This window comes from Triticum aestivum, chromosome 7B, assembly GCF_018294505.1.
Source record: "Triticum aestivum cultivar Chinese Spring chromosome 7B, IWGSC CS RefSeq v2.1, whole genome shotgun sequence".
Classification (NCBI taxonomy): domain Eukaryota; kingdom Viridiplantae; phylum Streptophyta; class Magnoliopsida; order Poales; family Poaceae; genus Triticum; species Triticum aestivum.
In genome coordinates, this window is record NC_057813.1 from 637,360,116 (window position 1) to 637,373,432 (window position 13,317).

Genomic DNA, 13,317 nt, shown 5'->3' on the forward strand with positions numbered 1-13,317 from the left:
CGGCTTTCTCTACTGAGGTGCTCGCCCGGCCGAACCGGGGCACAATCGCAGTAGTTCTCCTGGTGACGCGTTAGCCGATGGAGCGGAACGTAAAGCAGCAAAACACAGGAGCCGGGCAAACCCAACATTTGACCAACGACATGATTCGGAGCTGGTGCATATAAGGCCTAACTCGAGACGCCGAACACTCCCTGAGGTGTTCGGTCTTTATGATACCGGGCAGAACAATGCCCTAAGCCCCTAGTGTCCAGGTACAGGCGGGAACATCTGATGCGGTCGATGCCAAAACGCCAGCCTCCTGCTCGGTTATGGTAGAAAACCGGGGGATGTGTATCAACAAGAGATAGTAAGAAAGGTTTACGCGGGGTCTTAATCTGAAAAGAATCCTTGCAATGGGTCCCTGTTGCACGTCTGCGCCTGTGTCTCCGTTGTGCTGTATCCTGGATGGGTGTAGCACGTGCTTCATCTGTAAAAGAGAAGGGCTTAGTTTGGAAGAAATATCGTGCAAAAGTTGTATTTAAAATAAAGTATAATTTGGAAGATGAATAAAGTTGAGCTTTATTGGCTCTCATCGTTTATACGCGCAGCCCCTTGTAAAGGGGTATGCGGCTGTGAAGCCCCTTGTTTATTTACGCAGGACTCGCCTAACCGTGTCCGAGGTCTAAATGACCTGTTTTTAGGGGTTTTGACCTGCAAGGTCGGATTAGTGTGTGGCTGTAAAGGAGGCCTCACGTTCTCCGTGGTCGAGGAATACTTGGAGTTACTCTTTAATGAGATTATGCCGCATTAAAGTGGCGCAGACGTAAGAGGCGCACAATGTGTTATTGCATTAAAGTGGGCGAAAGCTTCGCGTCCCAGTAGTGCTTGAGGGCCACTGTGAAATGGGGCGGTATGGAGAGTGAGCTTTTCGCGACGGAGGTTGTCGGATGAACCGGACACAACCTCTAGTGGTACAGAGCCTATTCAATTGGATTAAAGGCCTGGCATCACTCCTTTGAAGGAAGTGCTGCCACGGCGAATTTTGGTAGGGTCTATCCCCATTCTGTGGATTGTGTCCTGGTATGGCAGGTGCCGCACTGTATTTTCGTGTTATCACATGAAGTGAGTTCACTGTTTTGATTTCTAGTGGGAAAGTCTTCTATCTTCCGGCGTGCTGCTTGTGGGGTACATCGTCGTCTTCTCTTGGTGTGTCGAGCCCCTTGCATTCGGCGTTAAGTCAGCCGGACTGTTTAAAGACCCAATAATCTTTGTGGGTATGGTTTGCAGGCTTCCCAGAGGTACTATGTATTTGACATAGCCTATCCAGAATTTTGTTTAGGTTGGATAGCTCGTCGCTGTTGTCCTTGAGGGGCAGTGTTTTATTATTCGGCTGAGAGCTTTTGAATCCGGCGTTGACCGACGTGCTATTTGGGCAATCTTCCTTATTCCGGCGCTGATCTTTTCTGCGTCGTGATTTCCCATTTCCATCCCTGACTTTGGATGTACTCGGGTCGCTGGTGCTGCATCTAGCCAGCCAGCTTTCTTCCCCCGCGCAAAAGTGGGTCATGAGGCTTGTTAGTGCGGCCATTGTTCTTGGTTTTTCCTAGCCGAGGTGTCTGGCGAGCCATTCGTCTCGGACATTGTGCTTAAAGGCTGCTAAGGCTTCGGCGTCCGGACAGTCGACTATTTGGTTGTTTTTGGTGAGGAACCTGTTCCGGAATTTGCATGCTGACTCTCTGGTCTGTTGAGTTATGTGACTTAAATCGTCTGCATCCGGAGGGCGGACATAAGTCCCTTGAAAATTTTCTTGAAACGCATCCTCGAGCTCTTCCCAACTTCCAATGGTATTTTCTGGGAGGCTTTTGAGCCAATGCCGAGCTGGCCCTTTGAGCTTGAGGGGTAGGTATTTTATGGCATGTAGATCGTCTCCTCTGGCCATATGTATGTGTAGGATATAATCCTCAATCCAGACTCCGGGGTCTGTTGTTCCGTCATATGCCTCTATGTTTACGGGTTTGAATCCCGCTGGAAATTCATGATCCAGTACCTCGTCGGTGAAACATAGTGGGTGTGCGGCGCCCCTGTATTTAGGTGTGCCATTGTCTTCAGACGCTCGGCGGGTTGTGTTGCTTCCTGGAGTCTTCTTTTTTGGCCCATAGATAGACCTGACCGGGTCATCCTTTTTCCGAGGATCTTTATGCTGATCGTGTGCCGGCTTGTGTGCGGAGCCCCTAGCTGCTCTTAGCCTGTCATCTGGTCGTCTATCCGGCCAGGCGGCCACTTTCTTTTTTGACTGTGGGGGCTCTAAGGCCTCCTCGTCGAATTCGGGCAACAGCTTTCGCTTCGGGTAACTCATTGCCTGGGGACTAGCATCATATTTATCTGCGGTATTGAGTACTTTGCTCCATCTCATTCTGAGTGCGTCCTCTGCTGTTTTGAGCTTCCGCTTTTGCTTCTTTAAACTTCTTGCAGTAGCGATGAGCCTTTTATGAAGGTTCTTATGCTCTGGTGATGTGTTCGGCGTGAGATCGTCTAGGCTCTTGTTTTCGCCGTCCACTGCTTCGCCCTGCTCTAGGGACGGGTCTGTATGGGTGCCGTTTTTATCGAGGCGGGACTTCGGGCGGCGCTTGCATCGCCGTTTTGGTTGTTTGCTGGGGGAGTGGTCCTTCGCCATGTCCCATTGTTCCTCATTATCGCTTCCTTTCGGTGTATCCACCATGTATACATAGTGAGTTGGGGTGGCTTTCCAGTGCCCGATAGGCGCTGGTTCTTGGTCGTCTCCGGCATCATCGTCCATACCGTCGATGTCTTCGGAGTCGAAGTCTAGCATGTCGGTTAGATCATCGACAGTGGCTACTAAGTGGGTAGTGGGTGGGCGTTGAATTTCTTCATCGTCCGCATCCCAACCGCCCTGACCGCAGTCCGGCCAGGGCTCTCCTGATAACGAGAGATACTTTAGCGAGCTCAAGATGTCGCCGAAAGGTGAGTGTTGAAAGATGTCCGCGGCGGTGAACTCCATGATCGGCGCCCAACCGGATTCGGTTGGAGGGGGCGCGGTTGGCTCGCAGTCCGGCGTGGAGTCCGGCACCTCGGAGTCACGGGCTTCATGAGGGACAAGATTAGTGTTCGGCTCTATCGCCGTAGAGGTTGCAGCCCCCGAGGCGGTGTCTAGCCATCTGTCCTCGATCTGCACAGCCGGCTCCGAATTGAAGATCGAAGCGGGCTCGAGTGCGGCCTCCAGGGTACTGTCCGGCTGCAGAGCTAAATCATGCCCGTCGTGACAGCGCGGCGCGCTTGGCTGTGACTCAAATCCATCGAAGATCAAGTCCCCATGGATGTCAGCCGTGAAGTTCAAACTTCCAAATCTGACCTGACGGCCAGGGGTGTAGCTTTCAATCTGCTCTAGATGGCCAACCGAATTGGCCCGCAGTGCAAAGCTGCCGAATACGAAGATCTGTCCGGGGAGGAAAGTGTCACCCTGGACTGTGTCGTTGATGATGATCGAAGAAGCCATCGAGCCTATCGGTGACGACACAGAGGAACTCTCAATGAAAGCACCAATGTCGGTGTCAAAACCGGCGGATCTCGGGTAGGGGGTCCCGAACTGTGCGTCTAGGCGGATGGTAACAGGAGACAAGGGACACGGTGTTTTACCCAGGTTCGGGCCCTCTTGATGGAGGTAAAACCCTACATCCTGCTTGATTAATATTGATGATGTGTGTTACAAGAGTAGGTCTACCACGAGATCAAGGAGGCTAAACCCTAGAAGCTAGCCTATGGTATGATTGTTGTTTGTCCTACGGACTAAAGCCATCCGGTTTATATAGACACCGAAGAGGACTAGGGTTACACGGAGTCGGTTACAATGGTAGGAGATCTACATATCCGTATCGCCAAGCTTGCCTTCCACGCTAAGGAAAGTCCCATCCGGACACGGGACGAAGTCTTCAATCTTGCATCTTCAAAGTCTTATAGTCTGGCCGATGATGATAGTTCGGCTATCCGGACACCCCCTAGTCCAGGACTCCCTCAGTCGGCGTTAATTGCATAGTGCTCTCAGTTTCCTCAATTATGATATAACATTTTCAAACAGTGGATTCACTCTCTACTGATGGGGTTCCTCCCAGTTACCAGAATCGTTCCCATTATTTGCATGTTGTTCCCAGCTTGCACCGCCATCGTACAACCCTACTCTGGATTACCTTCTCAGTAATTACTAATCAGGATCATTTTCAAAAGTGGTCCTACCATGGGTCTCATCCATTTTCGGTGATAGGCAAAATCATCCATTACGTTGTCTTCAACAAGGTAATCCACATCATCCATTCTAATCCGGGTATGCCATTCTACCGAACCCCTCCAAACGATCGCTCGAGAATTGCCTTAGGCTGGTATAAAGAGTTTCAATGATCTCTGAATCAAAAGTGATTCTTTTTGCCACTTAAGGGAATGATTCTACGAGTCACCCTCCTCCAAGATGTCTCGTTATGGTATCATGGCAATTCAACTCCTCGCTACATTGACAACCGTTCACCACCCTCTTAAGTGTGGAATTGGTTTCTATCTAGTGAACCCTTGTCATCTGTCTCACTCCATCCCTTCAGATGTATGCTTCGTGTTTCAGCTCGAGAGATGTTGCTATGTCTCATTCCATGAGTTGATCCTAAGTTGTTCGACCTTTGATAAGATCAATCCTTCTAGAGTCTTTCTTTCCCTCTCATTGTCATGTTAGTTGGAGTTCTCAGAGCAAGACGACGAGACAAAGATGGTGATCGAATTAACGCCCTTATGAAGTGCCACCTGCATCGTGAAGATTGTGTTAGTTTGCGTCCCCCTTCATCTTACCCTATGCTTGAATCTCGGGACGAGATTCTTGTTTAGTGGGGGTGAGCTGTCACATCCCTAGCTCTGACCATGCCTAGTGCTAGCATCAGGTGTTGCATCGTGTTTACTTTTCACCGAAAGTTGAAATGGGGATGACAGAACCCCCAGCACCCCCCTAAAGACAACTAGGGTTTACTAAAATCTTTTTCAATGAACCTGAAATGCCCTTCTAAAATGTCCGTCATTTTTGTCCTGGGTCAGAACCTCTGGCAAAATTGGTTCACATTTTTCTAGGACAACATTGGGTCACCGAATTAAATCATACTCTATTTGCATTTGGGCATTTAAATCCTATATAATATTTTAAACGTCCAAATAATCCCAAACTGAAATGTCCCATGTTGGATATGTTCTAAACCATGGGCATGTGCAATTTGGTGATTTTTGAAAATGCCTAAGTACTTTTAGAAAAGCCACAAGATTACAGAGTAATAGAAAAACTTAAATAAAAGAGAGAGAGAGAGAGAGAGCGAAAGGAACTAACCTGGCAGAAGCCCACCTGCCTGTGCGGCCCAGGACCGCAACAGGCCGGCCCAGCCCACCCCGCCGCGCGTCATCTTCCTCGCGCCTACTGGCGTTGCGCGTGGCGCGCGCATAGCCGAGCCGCGGCCACCTCCTGCTAGCCACGCAGCTGCTCCCCCTCGCCCTGGACGACGCCACGCCACCCCATAGAACCCCCTCGACCCCCTCACTCTCTGGTCCTCTCTCTCCCTCGCCTCCCTCTCGCCCTCTCCACCATGGTCGAGACGCCCGTGAGCTCGCTGCTGCCATAGCCGCGGCCACCGTCCATCCCGTGCCTCCCTGATGGGTCCAGAGGAACCGCAACCACCTTCTGCGTCGTCTACACCAACCATTCGACTGTGGGAGCCCTACATCGCTGCCACGAGTCGACTTCCCCGAGCATGGCCGACGGACTCCATCGACGGATTCGTTGCCTTCCGGTCGTCCCCGAGCCAGTTGAGCCTGTCGTCGACCTCCTAGTGAGCTCTGCTGCATTTCCCCTCTCTTTCCTGCATCTTTCCCGTCCTCTAGCCGTCACGTACATCGAGACCGAGAACCACCGCCGCCTGAGCTTGTCGCCGGCGTAGCTCCGACGACCATTTGGTCACGCCAGTGCGTCCAAATGCTTCGAAGCAACACGTAGAGCCTCGCGGGAGCTTCAGTTCGTCCTTTTGCACGCCGTAGCCCCGACCCCGAGCTTTCTCGAGCTCCGGTCGCCGCTGTGGTCGTCGCCGGCGACGCAACAGGCCATTCTAGGCCCGGAGACCACCACCATCCGATGCGCCGCGCCGCCAGCGTCCTAGAGCTGCCTCCAGCGCATCTAGCCGTGCTCTGTGGAGCTTTTCCGAAGCCCGCGGCCGCCACTGACCTCGCCGATGGTTTAACGCTAGCAGGTTTGACTTTATTTGACCAGGGGTTTGACCTCCCCAGAGTCAATGACATGTGGGCCCCACCCGACTAATTAACCTTGTTCAAGTTTAAACTTAATTAGAATGACCCAGGTTAGTACTAACTAAACTAGATTAGTTTAGCTAAACACTGACACATGGGCCCCACAGGTCAGATTTGACTTGGACCGCTCCGTTGACCTGCTGACGTCACACTGACGTTAGGCTGACGCAGTTAATAATTTTCTGGATTTAAAATAATTCAGAAAATTACAGAAAATGCTCAAAACTTCTTAAATTCATATAAATTCAACCGTAACTCCAAATGAGATAAATTATATATGAAAAATGATCAGAAAAATCCAATCTATCCATCTGTACTGTCTTCATGCATGTTAGAACAACTTATGACTACTGTTTAGGACAATTCAATTAAATGGCATTTAAGAAATCACATATGGAGTTTGGATTTGAACTTAGGGTTCAAACCAACTTCATTTAACTTTGTTGCTAGTTGCATTAGCTCAAAACACCAGCATGTTGCCATGTCATGATCATGCATCATAATGTGCATTGCATTGATTGTGTTTCCTCTCTGTTGCCGGTAATTGTTCCCTCTCGATAGACGTGGTTCCGACGATGAGTTCAATGTCACTGATGAAGAACTATACTATCTTTAGAAGTGCCAGGCAAGCAAACCCCCCTTGTTCATTCCGATACAATCCTACTCTCTAGCTCCTGATCTCTTTTACTACATTAGGACAACACCGATTCATCTGTTACTTGTTGCGGTAGCTGAACCCCTTTATCCTTTGCATGACCTGTCATTGCCACAGTAAATAGATGAAACCCACTAGCATGAGTAGGAGTTGTTTGAGCCCGGTTGTGCCTACTCATTCGTGCTTGTTTGTCATGCCTGCTACTGCTTAGAGTTGAGTCAGGTCTGATTCATCGGGGATGAATCAGAGGCGTGTGAACATGTCCTACTATGTGTGAGCTAAGTGTGTGAACACGATTTGGTAAAGGTAGCGGTGAGAGGCCATGTAGGAGTACATGGTGGGTTGTCTCATTGCAGCCGTCCTCAGGAACTGAGTTCTGTGTTTGTGATCCATGAACAGCTACTACCACACATTGGGATCCTTAATTGACTCTCTTGACTTATTAATCAACATGATCTCTGTCCAGGAGTTGCAACTTGTTTCTGGTGTTTGTAGGTAGTGTTAGTAGTCTACCAAGTGGCACCCGGTACAGGTGGGCTTGGGACAGACTAGGCACAGTGGCACGGTCTACGAAGTGGCACCCGGATGGTGGGCTTGGGAACCCTGCTCACATCGTTTGGGGCCGTGAGCGACAACCCGGTCGGATCTCCGTGCGGATGGAACCCGAATAGGCGATAAACCTGGACGAGAGACTTGTGTGGTTAGTCAGGTCATGGCCGACACCCTCGCTGGGCTTCCGCTTGAAGGTTGTCGAGTACATGTCGTGTAAACGGCGGTAAGTGGTGAGAGCGTGTGTGAAGAAGTACACCCCTGCAGGGTTAATATCATCTATTTGAATAGCCGTGTCCGCGGTAAAGGACTTCTGGGTTGCCTCTAAAGTTCATAGACACGTGAAAGTGGATACTCTAAAATACGCAAGATAAGCGTGAGTGCTATGAATGGCGTACTCGTAGGGAGACGGGAGCGGATCCATAGTGGTGTATTGATATGGTGAATATGTTGACTCGTGTGCGCCACCTCAAAACAGTTACTTGCAGTCGTAGTTCAGGAGAGCCACCGAGTCAAAGCTGGCTTGCTGCAGTTAAACCCCACCATCCCCTTGTTGATAATGATGCATATGTAGTTAGATCTGATGTAAGTCTTGCTGGGTACATTTGTACTCATGTTGCTTAATTTATGTTTTTGCAGAGAGACTTCAGTCTCGCTAGTAGTTCCACATGGACTTCGACGTTTAGCTTGTTACCCCAGCTACGATCTTGTGCCCTCGGCAGGATCTGATAGACAGTCAGGCTTCTCAGCCTTTTCTTTTGTAGATGTCTGTACTCAGAAATGTTGAACTTCCGTTTGTGCTTCACTTGTTTGCTCTGAATGTTGAGTCATGAGACTCATGCTTGTAATATCTCGCTCCTCGGAGCCTATTCAATAAAATACTTGAGTTGTAGAGTCATGTTGTGATGCCATGTTGTATTTGCACATATCGAGCATATTGTGTGTATGTTCTTGAAATGCTTGGTATGTGTGGGATCTGACTATCTAGTTGTTTATCCTTGGTATCCTCTCTTTCCGGGAAATGTCTCCTAGTGCTTCCAGTGAGCCTTGGTAGCATGCTACTGCTTCGGAACACTTAGGCTGACCGACATGTGTCCTTCTTCATCCCTGTGTCTGTCCCTTCGGGGAAATGTCACGCGGTGTCTACTGGAGTCCTGTTCGCCTGCTACAGCCCAGTTTACCGGAGTCCTGCTAGCCCAGTTGCTACAGCCTGGATTCACTCGCTGATGACCGACACGTTTGTTGCTGGGTCATGTATGCCTGTCCCTGTAAGTTAGTGCCACTTTGGGTTCACGACTAGCCATGCCAGACCGGGTTCTTTGTCATATGGATGCTAGCGGCACTATCATATACGTGACCAAAAGGTGCAAACAGTCCCGGGCCAGGTAAGGTGGCACCCGTGGAAATACCGTGCGTGAGGCAGCAAAGTGATATGATGTGTTACATGCTAGATCGCTGTGACTTAGGATCGGGGTCCTGACAGTCCGGCTATCCAAGGACCCCTTAGTCCAGGACTCCCTCAGTAGCCCCTGAACAAGGCTTCAATGAAGATGAGTCCGGCGCGCGGATCGTCTTCGGCATTGCAAGGCGGATTCCTTCTCCAAACACTTCAAAGTAAATTCCGAACACAAGAATCGTGTCCGGCTCTGCAAAACAAATTCCACACGTACCCATAGAGAATACTTCATGAATACAATCTCCTGGCAATTTTTGTAGTACGACATGACGTCATTACCCAGCCATTATTTTGAATCGTTTTCTAAACTGCAGCCCTACGTCTCGGGGGGAGGTTTTTGTTGGCACGTCTTGTCAAAGCAGAGATCGTGTCCCCTTATTACGGGATTTTCATAAACACGGGCGTGGGTAACCCAACCGTTTTATTGGTATTAATTCCTCGGGAATAGGCATGTTTTAAGGCCACGAAGGGCACGCTTGATATCCATCTCCTTTATAAACGAGTTCTCCCCCTTGCCTCCCTCTTCAAGTTCCAACACCAAGGGATCTATCTAGTTTCTTCAAGCCTCCACCCATGTCCGTACCCAGCCTTCAAGGCCGGTGGATTGCCTCTTCTGTCATAGAGGAAGACATCTCGAAGCTTAGGGAGGCAAGGTACTTGACTACGGAAATCTACCACAGTCTTCCTGCCCAAGGGCAAGTTATTCCTACTCCCAGATCCAACAAGAGTCTTGTTCATCTCCCACTTCCTCTGAGGGCTTGGGTTTGCTCTCCATCCCTTTGTTCGAGGACTTATGTTTTATTACAGGCTAGATTTCCATGATCTAGCTTCAGACTCCTTCCTCCACATCTCGGCGTTCATCACCACGTGTGAGGCCTTCCTCCGTATCTCCCCGCACTTTAGCTTATGGCTCAAGACTTTTAGCGTGAAACCGAAGGTAATCGGCGGGAAACAAGCGGAGTGCGGAGGTGCTTCAGTAAGCAAGCTTATCAACTCCACTTGGCCAAAGGGCTCTTTCGCAGAATCTTCTGATTTATGGCAACGGGAGTGGGTTTACATCACTGAACCCGCCGGTACAAGGCGGGTAGCTGCTCCTGCATTTTGGTCCGGTCCTCCGCCACAACTTGCATCGTGGATTAACAAGGGGCTGGACTGGGGATCTACAGACGAAGGTGGACACTGCAAAGCTGCAACCAGAGCCTTATTGATAAGGGCACTGGTCTCATCGATCTAATCCAAGTAATGCTAGTCCGCCGGATCCTACCCTGTTAGCGACACCCTCTCCTCATGTGGGAATTTAATCCGGAAGGTCCAAGGACTCTTCAGTACCTCTCTGGCACGATGCTCAAAGAGATGTGGAAATTGTTCTTCGACGCACGAAAAAAGTGGCCGGATACTACAGAAGACATCAGTCTTGACTGCAACCATCTAGATACTCCAGTAAGTACTCGACTCCCGAGCACAATTTAGTCGGATTATCCACGAAAATGTACTAATAAAACTCTATCCGGCCAAGTCTGGCTAAAAAGGCGGAGAGAATCAGGTGTTCGGCTCCACTTCCCGAAGATATTGCCGATCCATTATTAACAGGATGCTGGCTTCGGCGCCGTATCAAGTGTCGGCGGGGGAAGATTAGGAGGAGAGTGAAGAGGCCCAAGGCGACCTTCATTCTAGAGCCACACCAGGCAATTTATCCGGGGAGACCGGAACATCCACTTCCAAAAGTGGAAGGGAAGGGCAAGCTGACATCCCTTCTCCTCATGGGAAGAAATGGACCACCTCCTAAGACTTGAAAAGAGAAGCTTCTAAGCAGGGAAAGACATCCCAGTCAGGGGATGACGCTGACACGTAGTCACCCCATAAGGATGAGCCCCTAGCCGGATAGTAAGTGGTCCAGGATATTTTATACATGTCCCTTTATTTCCTGGCTATAAGGGTGATATTTTAAACTCATGTTTGCAGTTCGGCACGCAACCCTCCTCAACAGTCCTCCTCTTCGGGGGATCTACTTCCAGACATGATCGAGAGCGAGACTCCTCCACAGATTTCCCTGCCGGATAGGGCAGATGATGCCGAGGTGTCATCCCGGACGATCCTTCCCGATCTGCAAGTGGCGCAAGGGACAGTGAGGACCGGGGCCGAAGGTAATACTTCATTCGCCCATGGTCCGGGGAGTGCAACTCCTACAGGGGATAACAAAAGTCCTGGACTGTCAACTGTCCAAGGAACATCGGATGAACTGATGGGTATTTTGCAACATGCCTCCGTCTAAGAGGAACATCGTACCTTGATGGGTACGATGTTGGAAAGAGTTCGGTCCGTGAAAAGAGGACTGAATGAAGCCTTCTCTATCCTACTATGAGGCTTCGAGGTATGTAGTGAAATTTCTGTTATATTGTAAGTGTGAATTGCACCTGTGTATAGATAGTAGCCCCTGAGACTCTGGTTGATATTCAAAGGAATGCGATTAGAGGATCCAATATATGCTCAGGAAATGATATGACTAATTGAAAGACAGATTGTTACATCCGTGGGGACTGCCCTAGCTATCGAGTAGCACATTTGAAGCAGAAAGTTGATGCGACAGAAGATGACATCACGCTTATGAACAGGCGGCTCGACGAGGCGCAAGGTATGTCTCTGGGGCACTGAGTACATGCTAATATTGTGAAATGAGCTTGGTACTGAAAATTTTTATATGGATAACTACAGATAGTGCCGTCGTCATTGAGACTCTTCGGGCGGAACTTGCCCGGGCCAAGGAGTAGGCCAGGATGGGTAATGCGGCTGCCGAAAAGAAAGCTACCGAATTAAAAGTGGAGCAGATCATTGGGCGTCAGTGCGAGGAGAGGATATCCACCATAGCACTTGAGTTGAAGAGTGCCACTAGACGATGCCAAGATCTTGAGAAAGATAGCAACGCCAAAGCGGCCGAACTGGACAAGGATTTACAAGAGGCGACAGAAGCCCGGTATGAGTGTAGAGCTGCTCGGGAGGAGATCCAACAAGCTGGGGAGATCACGGCTGGTAAGCCCTTTTTATTGCACACTAAGTTTGGCGATCCGAAGTATGCGTCGCTTAATCAACGGTGGAGTTCTCCGGACCCCTTTGTGGACCTGCCAAAGAGCGCTGCCAATGCGAATCAGTTTTTCAATGTGCAAGAAGGACATGCCATGGAAAAGCTGTTTTGTTCGCAATTTGACATGCCGAAGCGTCCATTATTAAACAAACAGATGGCCCAATGGGTCGAGCTCCACAGGATGTCCGGCACTACCATGAAGGATGCCATAGCCCGGCTAGCCAACTGAACGCATTCCGGATAGTTATTTCGGTTTGGTGCAGGGACTTGTTAATGCGGTGCCACGTATCGACGCTGTGAAGAGGTCGACGTGCATAGAAGGTGCACGGATGGCCCTTGCCCGTGTCAAGATATACTGGCAAAGATGACGGCTACCGATATCGCAGTGCAGAGTCCACACGAAGGCAAGGACCTGAACATGCCAGAACATTAGTTTGAAGATGTCCTAGAGGGTGCCCGCTTAATAGAGGGTCAATGCTCGAAAGATATTATGTTCGAGTGAGCTGTATCAAAATTGTAATAACAATATTAGGATACATTTAATGCTATGTTTTTATACTTTTTGCCTGGAAAAGTTATAGTGCCTCCTGTGCGTCCGTCTAATTATGTATATTCAATCTGAAAGTTTGCAGTCGTCGGCTTCAGCCCCCTTCCGTATATTGCAGGGGTATTCGGAAAAGCACTTAATCGCACTCGACCCAACGTCTTGGTTCGTGGAGGAGTTAGTGCGGCAAACGAGGCAATTAGCACTACAAAAAAAGACACATCCGTGACATTTTGGGCCGAACGAAACTTTTTTCTGTCATACATATGACACTTCTATGATGATAATTGTGACAAAACCCGGTATCATCATAGATGTGGTGGGCTCCTACTTCTATGACACAAAATCATGACAGAAAATGGGCTTTTCATCCTGGGCGGGCTGGAGACGCAGCTGCATGACATTCTTTGGGTCGTCCATGACGGAAAAAACCATGGTAGAAGCGAGGGCGAGGAAAATTTCGGGGAGTTCCCAGTTACGGTGGGAGGTCGGGGGCCGAGCGATGCGTGTTTCTCTCGTACACGTACGCGCGTGTGTGCGAGGCGTTGGCTCTAACTGAACCCGAGCGAGTCGTTGGGCTCTAACTGAACACGGGCGATTGCACTGGAGGCTACAAGTTACTGAACCAGAGCGATCGATCAATGGCTGTTAACTGAACCCGATCGAGCGATCCATTCACTACTGCTGCTAACTGAAGCCGATCGATGCTGCCTCTGGGA